Source organism: Lonchura striata, unplaced genomic scaffold (genome assembly GCF_046129695.1).
Source record: "Lonchura striata isolate bLonStr1 unplaced genomic scaffold, bLonStr1.mat Scaffold_99, whole genome shotgun sequence".
NCBI classification, from domain to species: domain Eukaryota; kingdom Metazoa; phylum Chordata; class Aves; order Passeriformes; family Estrildidae; genus Lonchura; species Lonchura striata.
This window is the reverse complement of record NW_027461193.1, coordinates 93,676-119,774: the sequence shown is the minus strand read 5'-3', so window position 1 is coordinate 119,774 and position 26,099 is coordinate 93,676. Positions and strand designations below refer to the sequence as shown.

The following is a 26,099-nucleotide window of genomic DNA, read 5'->3' as shown; positions in this document are numbered from 1 at the left end:
TCCATGGGGCCCTGCAGTGTCACACTGGTGGTGTCATATTGGATCCTTGGTTCCATGAGGCCCAGATGTGTCACGATGGGCCTCTTGTTTCCATGGGGCTCCATAGTGTCACAATGGTCCCTTGCTTCCATGAGGCCTTGCAGGGTCACAGGGGTCTCCTTGGTGCCACAGGATCACAATGGACCCTTGGTTCCATGGGCACTCACAGTGTCAGAAGGATCTCCTTGGCTCCATGGGGCCCTGCAGAACCCCCTTGATTCAACGAGGCCTCAAAGTGTCAGAATGGCCTCCAGGATTCCAATGGGCCCCACAATGTCACCATGGACATTTGGTTCCCTGGGGTCCCACACTGTTCCATGAATCCTTAGTTCCATGGGCCCTGTAGCTCCTTGGTTCCATGGTGCCACTCAGTGTGACAGCTGCCCCTTGGCCTGCCAACACTCCATAGCGTCACAATGGCCCCTGGGTTCAATGGGGCCTTGTGGTGTCACAATGGCTCAGTGAGGCCTTTAGTGTCACAGGAGTGTCCCTGATTCCATGAGTGTTGGAACCCTGGATGCTGAGAATGTTAAACTTGCTGTGCTGAAAGGCACAGACTTGCAAGAGAACACTGCATTTGACCTGAGGCTGTGGAGAAGGCTTCCAAAATTGATTAATAGCACTGGGGTTACGGGTGCGTAGTTGGTTAGAGGTTGGTTCTACTACCACAGGGTGGAAAACTTAAAGAGTTTGTGGTTTTGGAACATAGTAATAAATATGAAGCAAGATGGAGGTTTTCGGGTGGAGACAGTGTCTTCTTATTTATCTTCTTCTTACCTTCTTCTTCATGGGTTTGGGTGATATTTTGTGATTGGACAGAAAAGTCCACATTGCGGGCTTTGAGGGATCAGTTATTGGGTTAAAAGGGAAAATAATTTAGGTGTCATGTCTTGGCTGGATAATTTTAAAAGACCTTGCAACAAGAGATATTTGGCCATTTTGTGACTTGCTAATGAAAGACTGCAGAACTCACAGTTGTGAGGCTGCAGCACTGATAAGAAACAAGAATCACCTGAGTCTGAACACGAACCATCATCTCAAGTACCTTCAATCCTGACTATGACACAGGTAGAAAAAACAAGCAGAGCACCCACACCTAAGGCCTGGCAGTGTGACAACAGACCATTGGTTTCACTGAGCCCCACAGTGTCACAATGGACTCTTGGCTCCATGAGGTGCCACGCTGTGTCACAATGGCTCATGGTTCCATGAGGCCACACAGTTTAACAATGGTCCCTTAGTTCCATGAGGCCTCGCTGTGTCACAATGGACTTGGGGTTCCATGAGCTTTCCTACTGCCAAAAACAGTCTCCCTGGTTCCACAGTGTCACCATGGTCCCTTTGTTCCATGAGGTTCCATGGTAGAACCTTGGTTCCAGGGCCACCTTGCTTCCGTGTGACCTTGCAGTGTCACCATGGACCTGTGGTTCCACGAGGCCTTGCTGTGTCAGAATGGCCCCTTGGTTCCAAGAGGTTTCTTAGGGTCACAATGGTCTCCTTGGATCCGTGGTGTCACAATGGGCCATTGGTTCAATGTGGCCCCAGTGTGCCAAAATGGATTTTGGTTCCATGGGGTTCCGCTGTGTCACCATGGACCCTTCGTTCCATGAGTTTGCACAGAGTCACAGCTGACTCCTGGGTTCTGTGAGGCCCCATGGCCACCAAATCTCTGAAATAGCAGAACAAGACTCCTTAACACTAATTTGCTATTTAAGAGGGGATCATTTATTCAGGCCTCGGGTCTAGTGAGGGATAACTCCTAACCATATGTGCACATGTAACTCTACCAGTGTGTTGCTTCTACACAGTCACTAAATGTGTATTACAATTTACCCATTGCCATAAAACCCACCCCAAGTTCCCAGTTTCAGTCCTTGCTTTTTCTATCACTGCACCCTTGAGCCAGATGTCTTCTACACTTCCAACTGTCCCTGCTGGAAAAGCAGCTCCTGCACGCCTTGTTCCTGTGTTAAAAGTTCCCAGGCAGGGTAAAAATGGAATTAACCCTTTTGGTATCAAGGCCAAGGCTTTGTGTGGCCAGGCAGGGGCAGCAGGAGGCAGAGCTGCCAGCAAAGGAAGGGCCAGCGAGGTGGGGCAGCCGGGGGTGACGACAGCCTGCAGGGACAGAGGCGCAGGGCAGGGACACCGTGGGACAGCCTGGGCTGCAGAGGGCTCAGGGATGTGCAGCAGCTGCAAGGTCCTGACAGAGCCAACCTGTGCAGCCCTTTGGCCATGGCTGCTGGCCCTGGGCCTGAGGCCACCAGGGGACAAGTGACCCTTGCAGCCCTGGGGCCTCAGTGCCTCCTTGTCCCTGCTCAGCAGCCTGGCAGGGGCCGCCCCATGGTCCTGCCCTTGGCACTGCACATCCCCACATGCCAGTGCCCATCCCGGGAAGAGCCCTGAGCAATGAGGGAGGGACAGGATCTGCCTTGCCAGGGGCTGGGGCTCAGGCCTGGGCCCTTTGCATTCCTGAAACACATCCAGGTTTGCTCAGCACCAGAGACACCTTTCCCTTGCTTGTGCCCAGCTGTCATCAGTGTCTCCAGTGTTCTGCTCTAACTGAAACCTGGGGACACTTTCTCAGTCCTGTCCCTCAGTAGAACCCATTAAAACTTCAAGAAACTTTGGAGTTTAAATTTAGCTTTGAGTTCTTGAGAAGTTTTTTGAAGACACACTCAGGGACTGAGTCTGATGTAAACAACACCAAAGCCCTGAGAGGGTCATTAAATTTTTCCTATTCCAGTTGTGGAGAAAGATTTCAAAGAGCTTGTAAGAAATACACATTCCTGTTTTAAAGGGTGTATTTTATGACATTTCTCTTTAGATCAGAGGCGATTGCAGCATACTGTGGTTGATATTGATCCAGGGTCTCCCCTCAGGAGCTCTGGCCTGCTCAAAGAAGCTGTGCCCTGAGCTCTGGCCCAGCGTGGACAACCTTGCTCCACATTGCCCCAGCCCATCCTGTCTGTCCTCACTCACCTGGGACCTGCTGTGCCTGCAGAGCTGGCTGCACCCAGCCTAAGAGGGGCTTTCCTTTTTTCTATGTTTGAAGCAATCTAAAACCCCTGAGTTTCCCATGAAAACAGACACCCTCCTCAGGTGTGTGCCAGCCCAAGGTGCCACCAAAACCACTCCAGACCAGCCTGGGCCAGCTGTGAGGGTGGATCATCAGCCCCAGCTGCACTGGGCACTGCAAGGGGCTGTGGCCATGGGCACTGCACTGACCCCACTGCTGGGTTTGGCTGCCACGGCAGCCCTGAGAAATTAAACTGTCCTTGGAAATACTGGGGAGGACTGGGACATACTGGGGAACACTGGGAATGCTGTGGGACACACTGGGACATACTGGGAGTGATCCTGTGGGGCACTGGGACAGCCTGGGAACATGAGGAATGCTGAGGGGGAATCTGGGTGGGCTGGGATGGACTGTGGGGGTACACTGGGACACACTGGGACATACTGGGAGTGAAACTGGGGGATACTGGGATAAACTAGGGACATTGTGGGGAAGACTGGGCAACACTGGGGCATATTGTGGATGACATTGGGAGGAACTGGGAGGGCCTGGGAATGAACTCAGGTGTATCGGGAGGGACTGGGCTGTGCTGGGAGGGACTGGAGGGGTTGAATGAGCTGCTCCCGCCCCCGCCGCCTCCCATTAGCTGAGGCTCCCGCCCATCAAAGCCCCTAGCTAATCAGCGCATGGGATCATGGCTTTGGGGGCGGTGCCTGGAGTCAGCGCCATCTTTTCTTTTGCCTACAACTCCCATCATGCCCCGCAGCACAATAGAGCCCCATTAAAGCCGGGACTACAACGCCCGTCATGCCCCGCGCTCCAGAGACCACCACCCCCCCCCCCCCCCGGTATCCACCCCTCATCTGTCCCGTAAGTGTCCCCCAGACCCTCCGGGATCCCCAAGTGCCCTCAGCGCCCATTCGGGACCCCCCAAAAGCGTCCTCGGATCCCCTGAGTGCTCCCAGCCCCACAGATGCCCGGTACAGTCACTTCTGGGAATTCCTCTCCTCTCATCCCCCGCGGCCCCAGAGCCCCTCCGAACACAGTTCTGCGCCTAAAATTCCTGCCGCGCCCTGCGCCCTGAGGAACCCGGTTAAATCTCCCCAAGCTCCCCCGAGTGCTCCCCCGGACCCCGAAGGGCCCCAAATTCCCCTCGCTGACCTCCAGGGCCCCGGACCCCCGAGTGCTCCCCCGGACCCCGAACTGCCCCTCAGGATCCCTGAGTGCCCCTCCAAGCGCCCGCCCGGCTCCCCCAGGGGCCCCCAGACCCTCAAGTTCTCTCTGAATTCCCTCCCCAGACACAAAACTGCCCCAAATGTGCCCAGAAATGTCTCCGTGGGCGCAAAGTGGCTGCTCTTACCCTGTCTGTGAAAATGGTAAGAAATTATGACAAAAATAATACAAATAAACAAAAAATAGAATAAAGAGGGCAAAATCAATAGCCAATAGGGGTCAATGAATTAATGAAGGGAATTGTCTTACTTAGAACCAATGACCAATAAGTTTTTGGTTGCAAAAAACATATTGAGATTTTTTTTATACAAACATTAAAATGAAATAATAAAATATTGAATACTATTTTTATGCATAAAAAAAAATTTAATTGTCATTAAGCTAAAATTAATTAATTTAATTCATTTAATTAAAATTTATCTAAATTTTAATTATAAAGAAAAATGCATATTTTTTTAAAAATGTTTTGGGATGTCAGTCCCAGGTGGGCAATATCTGGGGGTAAGGGGATGTGGTAAATGGATGTGATTCATGCTGAATAAGTTGTTGTCCTGGATTTAAAGGCAAGATGTATTCAATTGCCATCTGATAGAGGTTGGTTCACTGCATTGTTTATTTTATCTTTTTATTTTCTTCCCTAATAAATAACTGTTATTCCTGCTCCCATATTTTTGCCTGAGAGCCCCCCTTAACTTAAAATTTATAGCAATTCAGAGGGAGGGGGTCTACATTTTTTTCTTTTCCATTTCAGGGGAGGCTCCTGCATTCCTTAGCAGACTCCTGTCTTTGCGAACCAAGACAGATTTTGGCACCCAACCTGTGGCTCGAGGGCACAGGAACAAAAAAGGGAATAACAGTTCTTGAGTAATCCAAGTTTTGATTTTTGTGTGCTGCTACAGGAGACTTGTTCAGCGGCACCCTGTGCTCCAGCCTGCCCTGGTTTGGGTGACACGGAACCGTGGCTGCATTTCTCCATTTGCAGGCCCTGATCTAAACACGGCTCCTACAGCCAAGGCTGCTGTGGCTGTTCTCCGGTTTGTTTTATGGGTGAATAAGGGGAAGAATTCATGGATCTTTAACTTCCTCTGGGAAGCAGGCACATGGATTCACAGCTGTCACACACTGACTGTGTGCTTTTGGGGTTACTTTAATAATGGCACCTACTGTGAGGAAATGACACCGGGGGAAATTTTCTCCCAAGCCTTTAACCATCTCTTTGGGTTTGCCCCACCAGTTTGTGAAGGGCTCAGATCCACTCCAAATACCAATGATCTCATACAGGGGCTGTGTTGCTGTTAGCCCTGCTCTATTTGGCACTGAGAGACGAGGGAAGATTAACCTGGATAACCACCCTGACACCCAGCCCAGAACCTGACACGGCCCCAGAGAGCCTGACCCTGCCCCACAGCCACCCCAGATATGAACCACCCAGACTGGGTGGGGGTCTGCTGAGGGAGATGCAGGAGATGCTGAAGGAGTGCATTCCCCAGCTGGTGAGAAGCCCTCCCCCTGCCTCGAAAAAGGAGAGTCTGATGGGGCAGCAGTGGAACCCACAGATGTTACAACTGTCCAGGTTCCAGCTGAGCCACAAAGGCAGCAACAGCCAGCAGCAGTCGCCCCTGTAGAAACAAGGAGGTCTAAGATGGAATCAGAGCACCCAGATAAGGGAAGGCCCTCACAACCCACAGGGGAGCCAGAGGTTGTGATCATCACCGAGTCCCTGATGTACAAAAGTCTCTGTAACCTGCACAAGGACATTGTACGATGGAGACGTGAGGCTTATACAACCTGACTGCTTCAAGTCTGAGACCTCATGGATACAGGTGTCCAGCTGGATGGTGGTGAGGCAAGGAATTTGGGACCCTTAACCCAAAGCTCAGGTATGAATCAGATTTTTGTAAGGGAGCCAGGGTCCCTTTCCCTCTGGGAGCGGATTTTAATGAGTGTCAGAGAGAGGTTTGTCCACAGGGAGAGAATGCAGGAGCACCAGCATAGAACGTGCTGGAAAACCCTTGAGGAAGGGATCCAACAGCTGAGGGAAGTGGCAGCATTGGAGGTACTCTTTGGAGGGATGGACAGCATGATAATAACCCAAACAAGGTCAGGTGCACAGGGAAAATGCTGTGGAGTCTGGCAAGGCTGGGGCCATCTCAGTACACCACCTTCATTGCCACGATTAATGCTGATAACAGCCGAGAGACAGTGGGCTCTGCTGCCAACAGCTGAGAAATTGTGAGAGTATGATCCATGGCCCAGTGCAGGCTCATGGCTCTGCTGTGGGCAAGGAACTCAAAGAGGAGATGAGGGAGATGAGGGAGGAGGTGAGGAGGAACAGTTCCCACATTGCCCCAGTGCGAGTCACAGGCCCCAAAGTCAGAGCCCATTGTTCCCCAGCCAGAGAGAGAGGGTACACCCCACGGGCTGGCCTGGGGTTCTTTCTGCGTGACCATGGGGAAGACATGGGAAGGTGGGATGGGAAACCCATTTCTGTCCTGGCAGCGTGGGTGTGTCAGCTCAAGGAGGGAAGCACTGACCGAGGGAATTCCAGTGAAGTGAAGGCAGCCTGAACCCCCCATGACCAAGCTGCCAAGTATGATCTGTCAGATCTCCTTGAAAGTACCTATACCATGTGGGCTTAGGAAAGAAATAATAACCAGTGTTAGAGGGGCCCTGCCTCAAGCCAGGGAGAGGCACGGGAAAACCGGATCTTCTGGACAGTGTGGATCCGATGGCCTGGCACATCAGAGCCACAAAAATATGATGCTTTAGTTGATACTGGTGCACAGTGTACTCTGATACCATCGGGACATGTGGGGGCAGAGCCTGTTTCCATTGCTGGTGTGACAGGGGGATCACAACAATTGACTCTGGTGGAAGCCGAGGTGAGCCTGACTAGGAAGGAGTGGAAGAAACACCCTATAGTGACTGGCCCAGATGCTCCGTGTATCCTAGGCATAGACTTCCTCCGGAACGGATATTACAAAGACCCAAAGGGACTCAGGTGGGCTTTTGGAATAGCCGCTGTAGAGGCAGAAGACATTAAGCAATTGAACACCTTGCCTGGACTGTCAGAGAACCCATCTGCAGTAGGACTCCTGAGGGTGGAAGAGCTACGAGTGCCAATTGCGACCTCGACAGTGCACAGCCGGCAGTATCGGACGGATCGGGATGCCGTGATCCCCATCCACAGAATGATCCGTGAGCTGGAGAGCCAAGGGGTGGTCAGTAAGGCCCACTCACCCTTCCACAGCCCCATCTGGTCTGTGCACATGTCTGATGGAGAATGGAGATTGACTGTAGACTATCGTGGCTTGAATGAAATGACTCCACTTCTGAGCACTGCTGTGCTGGACATGCTGGAACTCCAGTACGAGCTGGAGTCCAAGGCAGCAGAGTGGTATGCCACTGCTGACATTGCTAATGCGTTTTTCTCCATTCCTCTGGCAGCAGAATGCAGGCCTCAGTTTGCTTTCACCTGGAGGGGCGTGCAGTACTCCTGGAACCGACTGCCCCAGGGGTGGAAGCACAGCCCCACCATCTGCCATGGGCTGATCCAGGCTGCACTGGAAAAGGGTGAAGCTCCAGAACACTTGCAATACATCAGTGATATCACTGGTGGGGGAACACAGCAATGGAAGTGTTTGAGAAAGGAGAGAGGATCGTCCAAATTCTGCTGGAAGCTTTGCCATCAAGAAGAGCAAAGTCAAGGGACCTGCCTGAGAGATCCAGTTCCTGGGGTAAAGTGGCAAGATGGACAGAGTCAGATTCCAACTGAGGTCATCAATAAGATCACCGTGATGTCTACCCAGCACCAAGAAGGAAACACAAGCTTTCCTAGGTGCCATAGGTTTTTGGAGAATGCACATTCTTGAGTATGGCCAGATTGTGAGTCCTCTTTATCTGGTTACCTGCAAGAAGAATGATTTCCACTGGGGCCCTGAGCAGCAACAAGCTTTCACCCAGATCAAGCAGGAGATCGCTCATGCTGTAGCCCTTGGTCCAGTCAGGACAGGACCAGATTTCAGAAGTGTCTTCAAAGTGGATAGACTATATTGAAAACAATGCAGAGAGAATTGTTTTGTCCTTTTAACTTTTCCTACTTATATCTTGATATCAGCAATATCCAATTAATATTGACCCCCAGCACCTTGTTATGCAATCTGAATACATATGAAAATCATGATCCTTCATGGCTGACAATCAATAACACTTTGTCTCTACGCTCCCCCCACCATTTCCCTCATCCAACCCCTGGCGCTCCTATGCATCAGGAATCTTGTGGCCAGCAGGACCAGGGCAGTGATTCTTCCCCTGCGAGACAGAGTGAAAATTTAACAGGGTAGAAATCCATTTGGATTTAGGTGAAATGTGCTCCTTTGAGCTTGCTAACATGAGTGAAATATGCTGTTTAGTCTGGTAACTGCAGCACTAGCAAAGTTGCCCCAGCTAAAGAGAAAGAATGCAAATTTCCACACTAAAAACAGATAAGAAAGACTCCTTGGGCCTTTAAACAGACTACACAGAGTGACCCAGGAGCTCTTTCTGTACTTTCAGACAAAAACAAGTGTAACTAGCTCTAAGTGTAACATGAAATCATCAGAATGAATATGCATGAACCTATTGTGAAATTCTATGCCTATGGAAATTAATTAAGGGTAATAAAAAAGTTTTGGGACTTCTTAGGGGGGTGCATGTCCATTGAAGGGCGATGAGTCCCTACATGTGTCCAGCGCTGCAAATAAACATACCATTCCCTACAAATCTTTATTGGAATTGTGGGGTTTTTAGTTTTCATCCACATTTCACCTGTGCTGGGCACTGGTTGGGCAGCACCTCGAGTGCTGTGTCCAGTTCTGAGGTCCCCAATTTAGGAAGTGTCGGAGTCCAGGACACTGCAGCACCAAGGGAATCAACAGGGCACTCTGAGGCCTCATGGAACCAAGAGGCCACTGTGACCCTGCAGGGCCTTGTGGAACCATGCAGAGCTTTGTGACAGAGCAGGACCTCGTGTCATGATGGGGCCATTGTAACCCTGCAGGGCCCTATGGAACCGAGGGGCCAGTGCTGCCCCTCAGGAACTCACGGAATGCAGGAAACATGTTTGACACCATGGTGGCCCTTGGGACCAAGAGGCCATTGTGACACTGTGGGACCAAGGAGAGCATTGCTGCCCTGCCAGACCTCATGGAACCAAGGATCCACTGTGACACTGCAGGGCCTTGGGGGACCACGGTGACACTGAGACACTGCAGGGCCCAAGGATCCAAGGAACTCTGTGACACCAAGGGGTCCCATGGAACCAAAGGGACATTGTGACACTGGGAGGCCTCATGGAATCATGGAGACCATTGGGACACTCTGGGGCCTCATGGAACCCTGGTGACACCAAGTTATTTGGGAGTGTGGATCTGATGGAGGGGAGGAGGGCTCTGCACAGGGCCCTGGACAGGCTGGATCCAGGGCCCAAATCCAACAAGGTGAGGTTTAACAAGTCCAAGTGCCGGGTCCTGCACTTTGGCCACAACAACCCCTGCAGCGCTACAGGCTGGGGACAGAGGGGCTGGACAGCAGCCAGGCAGAAAGGGACCTGCAGGGACTGATGGACAGCAGGCTGGACATGAGCCAGCAGTGTGCCCAGGTGCCAAGAAGGGCAATGGCTCCTGGCCTGGATCAGGAATGGTGTGGCCAGCAGGAGCAGGGCAGTGATCCTTCCCCTGTGCTGGGCACTGGTTTGGCAGCACCTCGAGTTCTGTGTCCAGTTCTCGGCCCCCCAATTTAGGAAGGACATGGAGGGGCTGGAGCATGTCCAGAGAAGGGCAACGAGGCTGGTGAGGGGTCTGGAACACAAGTCCTGTGAGGAGCGGCTGAGGGAGCTGGGGTTGTTGATCCTGGATAAGAGGAGACTCAGGGGAGACAAGGTGGTGTCAGGGCACACGTTGGACTTGATGATATCCAGGGTCTTTTCCAACCTTGCTGGTTCTGTGATTCTCTGAAACCACCCTTGGAGAAGTTGCAGGAGGAGCCCTGGGCCTCCTCTTCAGAAGCTCCAGCAGCCCAGGTCCCTCAGCTTCTCCTCACAGCCCCAAAGCCCATCCTGTCAGTCCTGCAGAGCCTCTGCAGCTCCTCCTCACTGCCCAGAACAGGGAGCCCCAGAGCCAGACACAGCAGCCCAGATGTGCCCCCCTGGCCTGGGGTGCCACTGGCAAGGGAGCAGCACCAGGCACTGCAGGAGCCTGCAGACAATTCCTGCAGCACTTGTGGGATGATCCTGCTCCCCAAGGGACGTTCCCATGGTGTCAAGTCAGGAACTGCAATGGGGAGTGGGGCCAGAGAGGAAAGGTCAAACAAGGATGGGCTGTGTGCAGGGGTGGGAACAGGGGTGGGCAAGAGGAAGAAATTTATATCAGAAAGAGTAAAGAAAGCAAAGGTGAAGCCAAGGAAATGCTCAGGGCAGTTTGGGGGTGGCTGCCAGGCAGCCCTGGCTCTGAGCAGCAGCGTCTGCAGTGGGCAGGAAACTCCCAGCTGATGGGAACAAACTTTCTGGCTGACTGCAGAGGCCAGGACAAAGCTGAGTGGTTTCCCTGGTGTCCCCCAGCCCTTCCTGGCCCCAGGGGCTGATGGCATTTGTGCTGCCTCAGGTTCATGTCCCCACACCAACAGCCTGGGGCTGCTCACGGGGGTTTTCTGTGCTGAGCATTGGCCTGGCCGTGTTCTTGAGAGAGCCTGGGCAAGGAGCCTGGAGCCCCCAGGCCCTGGCCTGAGGCGTCAGCGCTGCCCCAGCAGTGCCCATGGCCTGTCCCTGCTGCAGCCCCGGCACTGCCACCCCCGGGACTGTGCCCGGCCCCGAGAGCACTCAGGCCCTGCAGCAACACCAGGGCCACCAGGGCAGCGGGGCAGGGCCACGGGAGCAGCACTGGCAGCACCAAGTGCTGCTGCTCCTGGGCACAGCTGCTGTGCCAGCCCTGATCTGCCCCAGCTCTGCACACAGACATTGCTGCTGCAGCTCCAGAGAAGGCAACAAAAGGGCATCTCTGCAGAAAACTGTGCTGGGAGATCCTTGAGTCCCTTTAAAGTCACCAAGAGCACAGCCCCTCATTGGCACAGTTTGTGGGTACAGGGAAGGTGGGGAGAAACAAAATGAGAAATGGCACAAACAATGACATTTCTTTGTGGACAATATGAAAAAATTTAAACGAAGAAAAAACCCACCAAAATAAACCAACTAGAAGTATAAAAAATTACTTTTATTACAAGTGATTTGCAGAAATTCGCCAGCAGTTTAATGTCTCTGGAAGCAACCAGTCATCAATATCCTCATGGCAGCCTCGAGCTCCTGGTTCCTCAGGCTGTAGATGAGGGGGTTCAGAGCTGGAGGCACCACCGAGTACAGAACTGACACTGACAGATCCAGGGATGGGGAGGAGATGGAGGGGGGCTTCAGGTGAGCAAATACAATAGTACCGGCAAATAGGGAGACCACGGCCAGGTGAGGGAGGCAAGTGGAAAAGGCTTTGTGCCGTCCCTGCTCAGAGGGGATCCTCAGCACAGCCCTGAAGATCTGCACATAGGAGAAAACAATGAACACAAAACAACCAAATACTGAACAGGCACTAACAACAATGAGCCCAAGTTCCCTGAAATAGGAATAGGAGCAGGAGAGTTTGAGGATCTGGGGGATTTCACATAAGAACTGGCCCAGGGCATTGCCATGGCACAGGGGCAGGGAAAATGTATTGGCTGTGTGCAGCAGAGCATTGAGAAAGGCACTGGCCCAGGCAGCTGCTGCCATGTGGGCACAAGCTCTGCTGCTCAGGAGGGTCCCGTAGTGCAGGGGTTTGCAGATGGACACGTAGCGGTCATAGCACATGATGGTCAGGAGGGAAATACTCTGCTCCTAGGAAGAACAGAAGGAAAAAGAGCTGTGCAGCACATCCTGTGTAGGAGATGTCCCTGGTGTCCCAGAGGGAATTGTGCATGGCTTTGGGGACAGTGGTGCAGATGGAGCCCAGGTCGCTGAGGGCCAGGTTGAGCAGGAAGAAGAACATGGGCATGTGCAGGTGGTGGCCGCAGGCTACGGCGCTGATGATGAGGCCATTGCCCAGGAGGGCAGCCAGGGAGATGCCCAGGAAGAGGCAGAAGTGCAGGAGCTGCAGCTGCCGCGTGTCTGCCAGTGCCAGCAGGAGGAAGTGGCTGATGGAGCTGCTGTTGGACATTTGCTGTGGCTGCACATGGGAATCTATAAGAAAAATAATTATGGAATAGTTGGGTGTGGACAGCACTTTAAATATCCCAGCACAGCTTAGGGGCATCTTCCCCCCAATGCCTTCCCAGGGCTCTTCTGCCTGGGGCTGTCCCTGCCAGCAGCTGCTTCCCTGTGCCCATGGCTGGTCCCTGCCAGAGCTGCCAGAGCTCAGCCCAGCTCTGGGGGCTCAGCTCTGCCCTGCAGACCCCTCCCAGACCTGTCACAGCCCAGGGGCAGCTCTTGCTCTGCAGGCTCTGATGGCAACATCAGAGCAACACTGAGGAGGCTGGAAAAAGCACAAAGATGCTGCATCTAAGAGGCCCTGTGCTGAAATCTGTTACTGCCTGGTTTATTTAGATGTGAAAAAAAAACTTTTCTTTTTATCAATATGAACTGAGAGATGCATATCTATGGGGAATTCCCCATCCAGGCAACAAAGATTAGTACGTAAGAAAACAGAAATTTCCCATTTATGCAGTTCCTGTCTTGCTACGCTCCCTGTATAATCTATTTGGAAAAGTTCTGGAGTTAAATGCCATGCTGGGAACAGTCCTGAATAATGCAGCATCCTCACCACACAAGGAGAATATTGCAAGACTTACCAGCTGTCTCCTTTCCCCCAGATCTTGTACCCCAGTTCTAGGAGCAGCTCCAGGGCCGGCTGAGAGCTGTCCCTGGCAGGCAGCAGAGTCCCTGGCCCAGCACAGCGCCCTGGGCTGCAGGACCCTGCTCTGCAGGACAGCCCTGGGCACCCCTGGCTGCTCTGCACAGGAGATGAGCAGAGAATGCACTCACAGGGGCTGTGGGCATTGGCATGTTCCAGCTTTAGGAGATCTCTCCAGGAGCTGCAGCTGCATTGTCCTGCAGCCAGAGGTTCCTGTGCCAAGGGCTAGTATGATTCTGTCCCAGGCACTTCTAAGCCCCTTCCCAGCCCTGACTGATTGAAGCTCTCTGTGCCTCTGTGCTGTGCCCGGGCTGGCTGCAGGCAGTGCCCCAGCCCTGCTGGGCTGGGAGAAGAGCTGCTCAGCAAGAGAAATGTGCTTTTGAAGCCCTGCTTGGTTACCAGGATCACCCTCAGTGCCAGGAACCCAGCCCAGCTCAGCAGCACAGACACAGCACAAGGACTTTAATGACCCTCTGGGGCTTTGTGCTCAGGCCCTGAACACCAGGCCCTGAGAGGGAGCTGCAGAAACCTCTGCAGAACTCCAAGTCAGAATCCAACTCCAAAGTTTCTTGGACTTTTAATGGGTCCCACTGAGGGACACGACTGAGAAAGTGTCCCCAAGCCCCAGGCAGATCAGAGAACTGGAGGCACTGATGGCAGGTGGGGACAAAGAGAAGCCAAGTCTTGGTGCCCTGGGGCACAGCAGGGTCTGTGCCACCAAGGGCTGTGAGGAGACACCTTGTCCTGAGGCCCTGGGGCCTCCTGGCACAGCCCCAGCCAGGCTGGGCACTGTCAGCCCCTGGTCCTGCCCTCAGCATCCCCCCCATGCCCACATCCCAGTGGCCTCAAGGATCTGCTGGAAGGAGTCCCTGGGGAGCCTTGGTCAGGAATGGCCCTGGGGGCTCCTTCATGCTGCCAGGGACTGCAGGTTTTTCAAAGGACTTTGGCTTTTGTTTTTTCCTTGGAGTCTCTGAGCGCTTTGTGCAATCATGGCCTCCAATTAACTGCTTTAATTACTCCCTGGCGAGGCTTTGTCAGTAACAACACTCAGTGGGCTCCTTAATGCTTCAAGGTACTTCAGTTATTTTAAGGTATTTGGTGTTTCCCTTTTGATCCAAACTCTGTGAGAGGTTTGTGAAATCATGGCCCCAGTTATTTGCTTTAATGAGTCCCTTGAGAGCTTTGTAGAGACACTCGATGTGGCTCATTAATGCCTTGAGATACTCAACTTTTTTTCAGGTACTTTGGATTTTCCTTTCCACACTGAGAGGTTTTTGTGCCATTTTGAGTCTCTGGGAGTTTTTTGTGCCATCCTGGCCTCCAATTCTCTCCTCCAAGTAGTCCATGAGGACCCTGTGCTGGGGATGGACCTCAGTGGGACCCATTCATGCTTTGAGACACTTTGGGTGTTTCCTCTGACTTTGACTCCTGGAAAGGTTTGTGCAATCTCCTCTCAGGCCCTGAGGTTCCAGGGCTCAGCTCCAAATGCACCACGGGGCTCATTGGGATCAAGGAAGTCCTGACAAACCATGGCTCTGCCTTGATTTCCCTATGCTCTGGGGCAGTTTATCAGGAAGGTTTGCTGCTGCAGTTACAGAGAAATGTTTCAAAGGGTTTCTAGGAAATATATATTCCTATTTTAAAGGATGTCTTTTATTCCTGTTCTCTTTCGAGAAGAAGTGGTTGCATCATTCAGTGATTGATACTGACCCAGGGAGTCTCTTAAGGAGATCTGTCCTGGTCAGAGAAGCTGTGCCTTGAGGTCTGACCCAGTGTGGACAGCCTTGCTCCATATTCCCCACCCCCATCCTGTCTGTCCTCACTCACCTGGGACCTGCTTTACTCAGAGAGCTGGCTACACTCAAGGAAAGAGGGATTTCCCTTCTTTCATTTCCAGAGCAATCTAAAACTCCTGAGTTTCCCCACTGAAAACAGACAATGTCCTCAGCTGTGTGCCAAGCCCAAAGTGCCACCAAGACACTTCCAGGCCTGCCCTGGGCCAGCTGTGAGGGGGGATCATCATCCCAACCTGCACTGGGCCATTGCAAGGGGCTGTTGCCATGGTCACTGCACTGACCCCACTGCTGGCTTTGGGTGCCATGGCAGTGCTCATCAGTTCAGGTTTCCTGGGAAACCAGCCCAAGGAGCCATTTCTGCAGCCAGGTTCCATGGCCACTTGCCTGCAGAGCTGCTGCTGCCCTCGGCTGCCATGGCAGCCCTCAGGACAAAGCGGTGCCAGGGCTGTTCCAGGTACAATTGCAGTGACACTCCTTGGTGCCGCCAGGTGCCACGGCAGCGGCCACAGGGACCTGTTCCTTGGTTTGGTGCCATGGCAGCCAAGGCCTGGAGCCACTGTGATGGTTGTTTGCCATGGACACCTGCCCTGGGCCCCTTGCTCAGGGCTGGTGTCACTGCCCAGAGCCAGAGGGGGTCCCTTGCTGGGGGCTTGTGCCATGGCCACCTGCCCTGTGCCGCGCTGGCTGGTTGGGCGCCGTGGAACCAGCAGCAAAGAGCAGAGCCAGGGCCAAAGGCCAGGTCAGGCAGACAGAAAGGGGCAGTGCTGGGCTCTGTTCCCATGGCAGCCCTCACTGGGTGTGACACCTGGGTCACCTGTCCTGGCACTTGCCATGGAAACCCAGCCCATTGGAAATACAACAGTGGACAAAGGTTTTAGTAGGGCCTGTCACACCAGGACAAAGCCTGATGGTTTTAAACTAAAGAGGGACATTCAGATAAGAAGAGATAAGGAAGAAATTTTTGATGATGGGGTTGGTGATACACTAAGGCTGGTTGCCAGGGAGGTGGTCAATGCTCCATGCCTGGAAACATTCCAGTCCAGCAGGGACAGGGCTCTGAACAACCTGATCTGGTGAAAGATGTCCCTGCTCATGGCGGGGTTTGGATGAGATGCGCACTGCAGAGCCCTTCCCATCCACATTCCAGGATTGCATGGGGAGAAGGGGCTGCTCGGTGGACTCCATCCACTCCCTTGACTCCTCATTGTCTCTGCTGGAGCCCACATCCAAGAGCCAAATCCAGCCCCTTCTCTGCCTTTCCTGTCCCTGCCCCAGGGGCTGGCAAAGCCAGGCTGGCATCAGTGACCTTTGGGCTCTGCAGGGCTCAGGCACAAGGGCCGAGGCAGAGGCAGGGCTGAGGTCGCACTCTGTGGGCTGGAGCAGAGCCCAGCCAGAAATGAGCCCTAAAGCAGCAGCTCTGCAGTGTGGTTGTGACAGCCTAGTCAGAGAGCAAGAAAACTGGGTAAGTTTTCACAGAATCAGCCTGTGAGACTTCAGGGACTTGAAGATAAGCACAGATAGCTTATTATTATAAACAACCTGCAGATGTTGTTTTCCTACTCTCTGTTTTCTTGTTTTTCTCAAAGATTGTTTATCAGAAGGGCAACTTGTTAATTAGCTGATCAGGTGAAACATACTAACGAAGTGACCAATCAAATCTCCCTGGATCGGAACAGCTTATAAAAAAGAGCAGTTCCAAATATACGGCACGTTATGCCAATCAGCCTCCTGATGAACCTGTGTCATTTCTAACCAGTAACCCTGCAGTAACCCTGCAGCGCTGGCCACTAGGCTGGGTGCCAAGGGAGGCTTCTGGCCATGCCCTGCAAGCAGCTGCTGCTGCCAAGGTGCCTTTGGTGCCTCGGGCTGTCCCTGGCACAGCTCCCAGCACGGCACTCTGCCCTTGTGCCCGAGGCCTTCCCTGTGCTGGGGCTGGCCTGGGGCTGTTCCTGCAGCGGGACCTGCCCTGCTCCTGGCACAGGAAAGGCAGTTCCTGCTGGAGCAGGAGGCTCTGCCTGCAATGGGCTCAAACCACTCCAGCCAGGCCCTGTTTGCAAAGCCCCAGTGGGAAATGAAGGAGAGGGGTCACGCTGCTTTTGGGGTGAATAATGCTGAAACCAGCCTGACTCCTCCATCCCAAAGTTCAACATCCTCAGAGGGAGCTGAAGCTGTGGCAGAGCTGGAAAAATCCCCCTAGAAAGGAGCAACCAAGGGACACCAGTGAGAGCTTCTGCAGAGCTGCTGAGCTGGCCCAGCCGGGGCACATCTGACCGGCAGAGCAGCACTTCAGACTAGAAAAGCCCCATCCCAGATTTTAACAGCAGCGTCTCCTGACCTTTCCCTTCTTGGGGAATGTGGAGATTCCTCCCTGCATTGGGGACACCCCTCAAGGTCACTGCTCCAGGTTGAACCAAAGAGATTTACCCACAGTCATTGCTCTGAGGGAGTGACATCAATCTCTGCTTAATTACTGTTTTTTCTTTAATACAATTGCTTTGAAATCACTTTGTAGTGCATAATATAAATATAATATAAATATAATATAATATCATATCATATCATATCATATCATATCATCATATCATATTATATCATATATCATATATCATATATCATATATCATAATCATATCATAATCATATATAATAATAAAAATTTTGTAGCTCTTATGCCTTGGTGTAAATATTTCTTATTAAGATAATTTTGTCTAATCAATTCCATAATAGATAATATATATTTATAGCAATAGACCTGGTTTGCCATCCTTAACCCATTGGGACAAATTCTATAAAGGTTTAATTCCACCTTTATAATTCTTTACACACGCACTGTTGAAAAGTCTGGGACTGGGATTCGAACAAGCTGCTCCAAGGCTCTTCTCACAGAAAGAGATTAGAAAGCCTGGAGGTCCCTGGGGGTATTTGTGGATCTGAGGGGGCTGTTGGGACTCCTTTCTGCACCTCGTGACCCAACAGGAACTTCTCTAATAAACTTTGCCTGAAGCTCCCACTCTGGCCATGACAGGAAGCCCTGTGAGTGTCTGGGATATCCCGGCTCTTTGGCAGCCTGGGGACTCCTGGGATGTCACTGTGGAGCCCCCGTGAGTGCCTGTGACAGATCGGTGCCTTTGCAGCCCAAGGTGCCCTGGGATGTCACCATGGAATGGCTGTGACTGCCTCTGACCACACGGCTCTTTGCCATCCCCAGAAACCCTTGGAAAGGCTCCATGGAGCCCCCTGTCTCTGTGTGTGACATTCCAGCTCTTGAACAGCCTGGAGACTCTTGGAAAGTCCCCATGGAACCCCTCTGAGGGCCTGTGAACAAATCTCATCCTTAGCAGGTAAACATGCCCAGCCCCTGGTGCTATGTTCAGTTTCCATGGCAACCATCCCCAGGAAACCCTGGTGCTATGTTCAGTTTCCATGGCAACCATCCCCAGGAAACCCTGTTGCTATGGTCAATTTCCATGGCAAACATCCCCAGCCCCTGTTGCTATGGTCAGTCCCTGGGCAGCTCCATGGAGACCCCATGCCAGGGGTGGTTGCCATGGACACCAGCTCAGGCCTGGAGCCCGTTGCCATGGCAACCATTGGCGCTCCCATCCCCAGGGTCATGGATCCAGAACCACAGAATTGGCTGAGCTGGGAGGGACCCATCAGGATCCTCGAGTGCAACTGCTGGCCCTGCACAGGACACCCCAACACTGCCAGCCTGGGCCTGGCAGCGCTGTCCAAACGCTGCTGGAGCTCAGAGAGCCCTGGAGCTGTGACCCTTCCCTGGGGAGCCTGGGCAGTGCCCCAGCAGCCTCTGGGCAAAAACCTTTTCCTGAGATCCATCCTCAGCCTGCCCCGACTCAGCTGCAGCCGCTCCCTCCACTCCTGTCCCTGGGCACCAGAGTGAAGAGGTTCCCTCAGCCCCAGCCAGGGACCCGCTCCCAAGGCTGCTGCCATTGCCACCAGGGCTGGCACAAGCTGGGATGCTCGGTTTCCACAGGCCGGGGTTCAGGAATGGCATTTCTCAATTTCCTGCTCCCGCTCAAATCCCGCAGGCACTCATTGCCCTCCCACCTTCCATTGAAGGAAAAAAGGGAAAGATCTCAGGCTGGGATAAGAACAATTTACTGGGAACAGCAACAAGATAAGGAACAAAGAGAAACAGAAAAAATATTAACAACAGAAGGGATAAGAAAAACCAGTTACAGGGAAAACTACATCACCATCAATTGTATCTTCCTGGCCACGTGTTTCCTCCTGCATGGAAAGGACACCCTTCTCCTCAGGGAAAGACAGAGAGAGAGTCCCTTTCCTGCCCCGGTAATGACCTGAGGTGGGAGTGAATGTAGTGACTGGGCCATGGCCAGACCCTCATGTTCTCCAATCCCACATCAGGTCATTGGCAGGGGCAGGAGAAGGTACAGGTGTCTTCCCAGCATGGATCACGGGGAACAGGGATCACCAGGGATCTTCCGAATGTGGGTTTTTTAATGGGGAATGAAGCTGGAGTGGTGCACAAAGCTCCTCCTGCAGTTGGGGCACTCACAGGGCTTTCCCCACCAGTGCGTCCATTGGTGCCTGGTCAAGTGAGAGCTCTGGGTGAAGCTCTTCCCACACTGGGGACACTCATAGGGCCTCTCCCCGGTGTGGATGCGCCGGTGGGTGATGAGGTGGGAGGTGCGCTTGAAGCCCTTCCCGCAGTCGGAGCAGTGGAAGGGCCTCTCCTCAGTGTGGATCCGCTCATGGAGGACGAGATTGGAGCTGGTGTGAAACCCCTTCCCACACTGGGGACACTCGTAGGGCCTCTCCCCAGTGTGGATGCGCTGGTGGATGACGAGGTTGGAGCTGCAGCTGAATCCCTTCCCACACTTCCCACACTTGTAGGGCCATTCCCCAGTGTGGATCATCTGGTGTCGTTTCAGATTTTTGCTCTGGCTGAAGCTCTTCCCACACTCCAAGCACTTGTAGGGCTTCTCCCCATGGTGAAGCTGCTCATGGAGCTCCAGCTCCAAGATCTGGCTGAAGCTCTGTCCACCTTCCTGACCCAGAGTGGGTCTTTCTTTCTCAGAGCACCCTGGGCTGGATATGTAGCCCCTCCTCCTGTGGGATCTCCAGGGATTTTCCTCCCTGTTGGATTCCTGCGCTGTGGAGTTGCTCAAAACGGCCTCTTCCATGAGGTTCTGCTGCAGGGATTTGTCCTTCCTGGTCTCCATCCTCAGCTCCTGCTCTGGGGGAGGAAGGACAAGGAGAGGATGGGATTTGCCTCCATGCCAAAGGGAAGGGCAAGGAGATCCCCCCAGAGTGTCCCCGGCAGGAGGGCACCGGCAGCGGGGCTGTCCTGCAGCCGGGGGCCGTGCTGGGCTGGGAGATGGAGCAGGAGAGAGGGGGAAAGGGGCACTGACTTCCTCCTCACCCGTCTCGGTGCACCAGGGCATCTTCCTCTTCCTCACAACCTTCCCCTCCATCTGGCGAATGTTTGGGTACGGGAAATCCTGTTTTGGGAGGAAAACAAGGGATGAGCACAGTGAGTTTTGTACTAGTTTGAAGGCAAACCAGGGAGAGAGTCTAAGCCAGAATAATTGAATAAGAAAATTAAGATCCAAACAATGATACAGAAACACTGGCTTAATCTGACAGAGTCAGGATATAACCCGACACCACAATGCTCAGGGTGGTGGTAGCAGTCTGATGAAATGGTGGCTGCAGTCCGGCTGGAGTGATAAACGTGATTCTGTCAAAGCAGTGATCCTGTAGAAGGGTCTGGTCTTCCTCTGAAGGTCCAGTGGTGGTTATGGAGCTCTTGTCCTCTGGGAATCCAATAGGCAAGGTGGTCATGATGTGGCAAATGGTGAGATTATATCCAGGTAGGAATGCTTGGTTCCTCCCCCTGGGTGGAGCATCCCACAATGGGATGATGTAATTTTATCAGTGCTGCAGTGACACTCAATGGACCATTAACAGAAGATGGCCCCTGCAGGGCGTTATCAGGGCTGAGCCATGGAAGAGATAAAGAACACTGCCCCACCTGTTGATAACAGTTTATGGAGATGGGGACTGAAAACACTTTTGGTTACATCTGACATTGTAACCTGAAACAGTGAGGCAATCCCTGCTCGAGGTGGGGGGTGAACACCATCCCCCTTACCCAAACTGGCTCCTGTGTAAAACCCCTGGGAAGGCCACGCACACAGGGGACAATGACACACTTGCCCTGTCCCAGGGGAGAGCTCTGTCCCTGTCAGTCCCTGGCTGTCTCTCCCTTTTTCCCTTTCTTTCCATGTCTCTCTTAATTTTGTTAAAATCACTGGAAGAAAGGGAGCAAATTATACCAGCGAGACTGACAAGGATCATTCACCCCAAGGTGAGAAACACAAGGCTGCCAAAAGTCCTACAAGAAGCCCAGGTCAAGTAGCTAAATCCCAAATAACTCTCGAATTCACAGGCTTGGGGGGAGAAGCATTATTTTCTTGGTCCCTGTCACCTTTGTGACAGCTACACAGACCTTTCCCTTCCTTTTAATAATCTGTATTGGGCCAAATTTCCACGTTTCTTTTTTTAGAACAACCAGCATCTGAGTTGGAGCTGTGCTGGAACTGATGAAATTTGGAATTGCCACAGATTTGCTTCTGTTGTTGGTTCATTAATGTTTGGGATTTATTTGCATTTCCATCAAAAGTGTCTTGTGGGAAGAGCAAATCTTCCTCAAGGCATTTTGTGTAGGGTTAAGTTTAATTTCTGCTGAGTTTGTTTTGTCTAGTGCCCAGGGGATGCTCAAGGGGTCTCTGGTTTTGGTTTGGCCCTAATTTTCTTCTGATTTCTCTTTTTCACTTAGAAACACATGAAAAATGACTAAAATTATTATTGACCAGAGATGTCAAAAGTCCCACCAATTAAGAGGTATTTGAGGTGGAATTTACTGTTTGGGAACATATTCTGGAGGATTTGTGGGTTCTTGGGGGATATATGGGAGTATTCTCCATATCTTTGCACTCCAAAATCCAAGGAGGGTTGCTCTTTCACCTCAAAATGACTCAATCCCCCAGGAAGCCCCACAGTCTTACCCCAAACTAGCTACAACCCACCTCAAAATGGCTGGTTCCCACCTCAGTCCAGTGCCAAAATTACTCGATTCCTCAGCCTCCAGGGTGAGATGGGGTTGGAAGGAGATCAGGAGAAGTGAGATCCAAATTTGAGGTTGTGGGATCAGGATTGTGTGGGGATGGCTGGGTGTGATTTATTTTTATAATAAATAAAACTTTCAGAATTACTGATTTCTGTCCCATTCATTTTCTGTCAGTTCTGGTTTGCTTTTCAGAGTGCCGCCTTCTCAGCTGAATTTGTTTGTGACCTCCTGTCCCAGACTGAAAAGCAAGATGTGTTCCTTTTGCCATCTGTATGGCAGTTGTCCTGTGTTAAGTGGGCAGTTTTTCCTTATCTCTTCCACAATCAATCCTCCCTCAAGGGAGACATCTGCTGATAAGGGGCTATTGAATGTCACAGCATGACTGATAAGAACTGTAACATCCCATTGTGAGATGCTCCACCCAGAGGGAGGAGCCAAGCATTCCTACCTGCATCCAGTCTTGAGATTCTGGCCCACCAACACAGCTTTCTCTGTGCTGGATTTCCCAGAGGAACAGCTGCCTCTTCCACTGCCTCTTCAGAAGAAGAATCCCTTTTCTACAGGATCACTTCTCCAACAGAAACACACCAGGAGGGCTGCAGCCACAATTCCAATTGGACTGCGACCAACACCCTGTCCAACAGTGTGTCAGGTTGTATTCTGACTCTGAAAGTGTTGTTTTAGTTTACTGCAATGTTTAGTTTATCTTTTTATTTTCTTCCCTAATAAAAAACTGTTATTCCTGCTCCCATATTTTTACCTGAGAGCCCCCCTTAATTTCAAATGTATAACAATTCAGAAAAAAAGAGTCTACATTTTTCCATTTCAGGGGAGGCTCCTGCTTTTCTTAGCAGACAACTGTCTTTCCAAACCAAAACAGCTCCTTTCTCTCCTGTCTTCTTTACCTGCTCTTTTTCTCTCTCAGTGTCTCCCTTGACCCAGGGCAGCTCTCATCAAAGAACCTGCCCTGATTTCATTCCAAATCCATGAGCTATCACAAGCAATGGTGAAGTTATGAAGGCTGGCAGTGAAATGTCACTCTAAGATCTTGCTCAGCTTGTCTTCTGGCCCTTCCATAAGAGCTTTGCCTTCAAGGGCAGGAACATCTTTTCCTGGCTGGGAACTGGAATTCCAGCCCCTGGGAGCGTGTGCCATGGATCCCAGAGGGGCATTCCCGAGGCTCCCAGGGTGCTGCTCCTGCCGTGCCTCCCAAGGAGCTGTGCAGGACAGGGGACAAGGTGCAGCAGCTGTGTTGGTGCTGCAGTGCCACCACGGCCCCTGGTTCCATGAGTTTCCGCACTGCCAACAGCGGTTCCTGGGTTCCATGATGTCCTGCTGTGTCCCCATGGATATTTGGTGTTATGAAGTTCTTCAGTGTCACAATGGCCACCTCGCTCCATGAGCTTCCACAGTGTCCAAATGGCCTCCTTGGATGGGCAGAGTCACCATGGACCCTTGGCTCCATGCAGCCCCGCTGGGTCACCATGGACTCCTTGGTTCCATGAGGTTCTGGGGGTGTCTCCATGGTCTCCTTGGATCCACAGTGTCACAAGGGACCACTGGATCCACATGGCCCTGCTGTGTCACCATGGCCCCTTGGTTCCATGGGACCCCAGGGTCACAATTGACTCCTTGCTTCCATGTCACCCACTCAGTGCCAAAATGGCCCCTTTATTCCATGGGGAACACAAAAGATTTATAGAAACATTGGGGAAATTCTGCTTAATGCACCTGGGAACATCTGTGTGCATTCCGAAGAGAGGTTAAAGTGAGGATGGCCCCAGCAGCTTCCATCTGCAACATGGATCCAGGGAAAGGACCAGGACAGAGAATTCATCTGGGAGACTCAGAGAATTCTGCTTCCAGAGATCATTTCTGGTCACACTGTCCCTTGTAGAAAGGTGACACCATTCCAGGCAGCCTGTACTGAGCAGGTGGTTCCTGAGTGGGGTTTGTTGTTTAGGAAACGTGCTCAGGCTTTTCCATTCTTTTCTTCCCAACAGGAAAACTTCTCCTGGGCCTGTGTGCAGGCAGAGCCCTGAGGAGAGCAGGTGGGACATGGTCCAATGGGCTGGGACATGGAGCTGCAGAGCTCAGGGACAAGGTTCTGCTGCAGGGCACAGGGATGTCAGTGCCAGGTGAGCAATGTCAGACATGGTGAGGCTGGGGGTGAGGAGCAGCTTGTCCAAACATGGTCAACTCTCAAGGGGCTCATTCTTCTACATGCCCAGACCAACTAAGGAGACTGTGAGCATCAAGATCACCTGGGGAATGCTTCTATCAGCTCTTCTCTGAACTGGAAACTAAGAATACTCACTTGATTAAAGAAAAAATGTCATGAGGTGCACTTTGAATTCCTCCTCCTTACAAGAACTCCAAACTGACTCCAATCAGCTGCACAAGCCCTGGAGATTTGCAGACCATTGAATGAAGACAAAGCTCCCCTGAGGGCTTTCTGTATTTTGATTATCCCCAACATGGATTTGGGATTCAGTCCAGGACCCTCAGGCACTAAGAGAAGGCTGAAGAAGCTGCTGAGAGAGTCAGAAGCAAAATTTCAAGTCCCTTGGAGCATCACTGGGCCCCACTGAGGGCAGGGACTGCCAAAGGCTCTCCAGGGACTGGTGAGAGCAGATCCTTGAGGCCAGGATTTCAGGGATCCAAAGGCTCAGAGCAGGGAACTGCAATGCTGAGCAAGGCCTGGGCTGGCTGGGGGAAGCAGAAAGGCCAAGCCCTGAGCCCAGCCAGGCACAGCAGGGCCTGTCCCTCACGGGCGGCTCAGGGCTGTTTGTGGGGCAGGGGGATGTGAGGGGCAGCAAGGACAAATGTCACAAATCTGTGTGACCCTGCAGATCATCATGGAACCAAGGGGCCAGTGTGACACTGTGGGAAGTTATGGAATCAAGGGGATCATTGTGGCACTGTTGGGCCCATGGAACCAAGGGGCCATGGTGACACTGTGCTGCCTCATGGAATCAAGGAGACCATTGAGAACTCAGAGACCCCAAGGAACCGAGGGTCCATGGTGACCTTGTGCAGCCACAGTGTCACAGAGGAGCCGTTGTGACACAGCGAGGACACACGGAGCCCAGGGGCCATTGTGACACATCAGGGCTTCGTGGAACCACAAAGCCATTGTGACATTGCAAGGCCTCATGGAAGCATGGGGCCATTGTGACACTGCAGAAGCAAGGGGAACATTGTGACACTCCAGGGCTTCATGGAACCAAGGAGACCATTGTGACACTGTGTGGTGCCAAGAAACCAAGGGAACATGGAACAGGTCTGGCTAGCTGGGCCTCCTGGGGACCACCTGACAGGTCTGGCTGACCTTGGCATGTCAAGGGCTGCTTCTCATCTGCCCCTGAAGCACTGGGGTGTAGGCCTGATTTTTTTAAGATTTTCTAAAACCTTCTGAGTTTACATTCTTGTAGCAAAATTTCTCACACAACTTTCTGTAAATAACTTATTGCTTTGCATTCCTTCATAGAGGAGGGGAAATTTGATGGATGGTAGTTTTGTCCAGTGTCATTGGAGAGGTGGTACTTTCATCCTCCAATCCACTGTCACCTTTGGAAAACTATAAATGTTGGAGTCAGAAATAAACTTCCTTTATTTTACCATCACAAACGCAAAGGTGACTGTCATGTTTTCTCATGTCCCATAGTGACATTGGGGCTCTGGGCTTTCCTTCCTATGGGAGAGAACTATTCTTCTCCTCCAGGGGTCTATAGCCAAAACTGGAATTCCTCCTCCAAACTTCCTTATCTTGCAAGGATTGTTTATAGATGAAATATGCCAGGAGAGACAGATCTGGCTGCCTTGGCTACCCACAGGCCACCTCTTATTTGCCTTTCAAACAGTGGGACCATGTGCTTTTCTTTATTATGGGAAAAAAAACATCCATCTCAACCAGGTACCCATGGCCAAAATTGGGCATCTGCCTCCAGAATTCCCTATATCCAAGGATAGCTCCCTGACAGAAGCTGCCAG

At 52.1% G+C, this 26,099-nt stretch overlaps 1 protein-coding gene and 1 pseudogene across 1 annotated transcript in view; one reads left to right on the top strand and one right to left on the bottom strand.

Annotated features, from left to right (window-relative positions):
• The window catches only part of LOC144248867 (uncharacterized), a 552,852-nt gene that overhangs the window by 482,841 nt on the left and 43,912 nt on the right, over positions 1 to 26,099 (top strand). The window lies entirely within an intron of this gene.
• Positions 11,568 to 12,501, bottom strand: LOC144248860 (olfactory receptor 14J1-like; annotated as a pseudogene).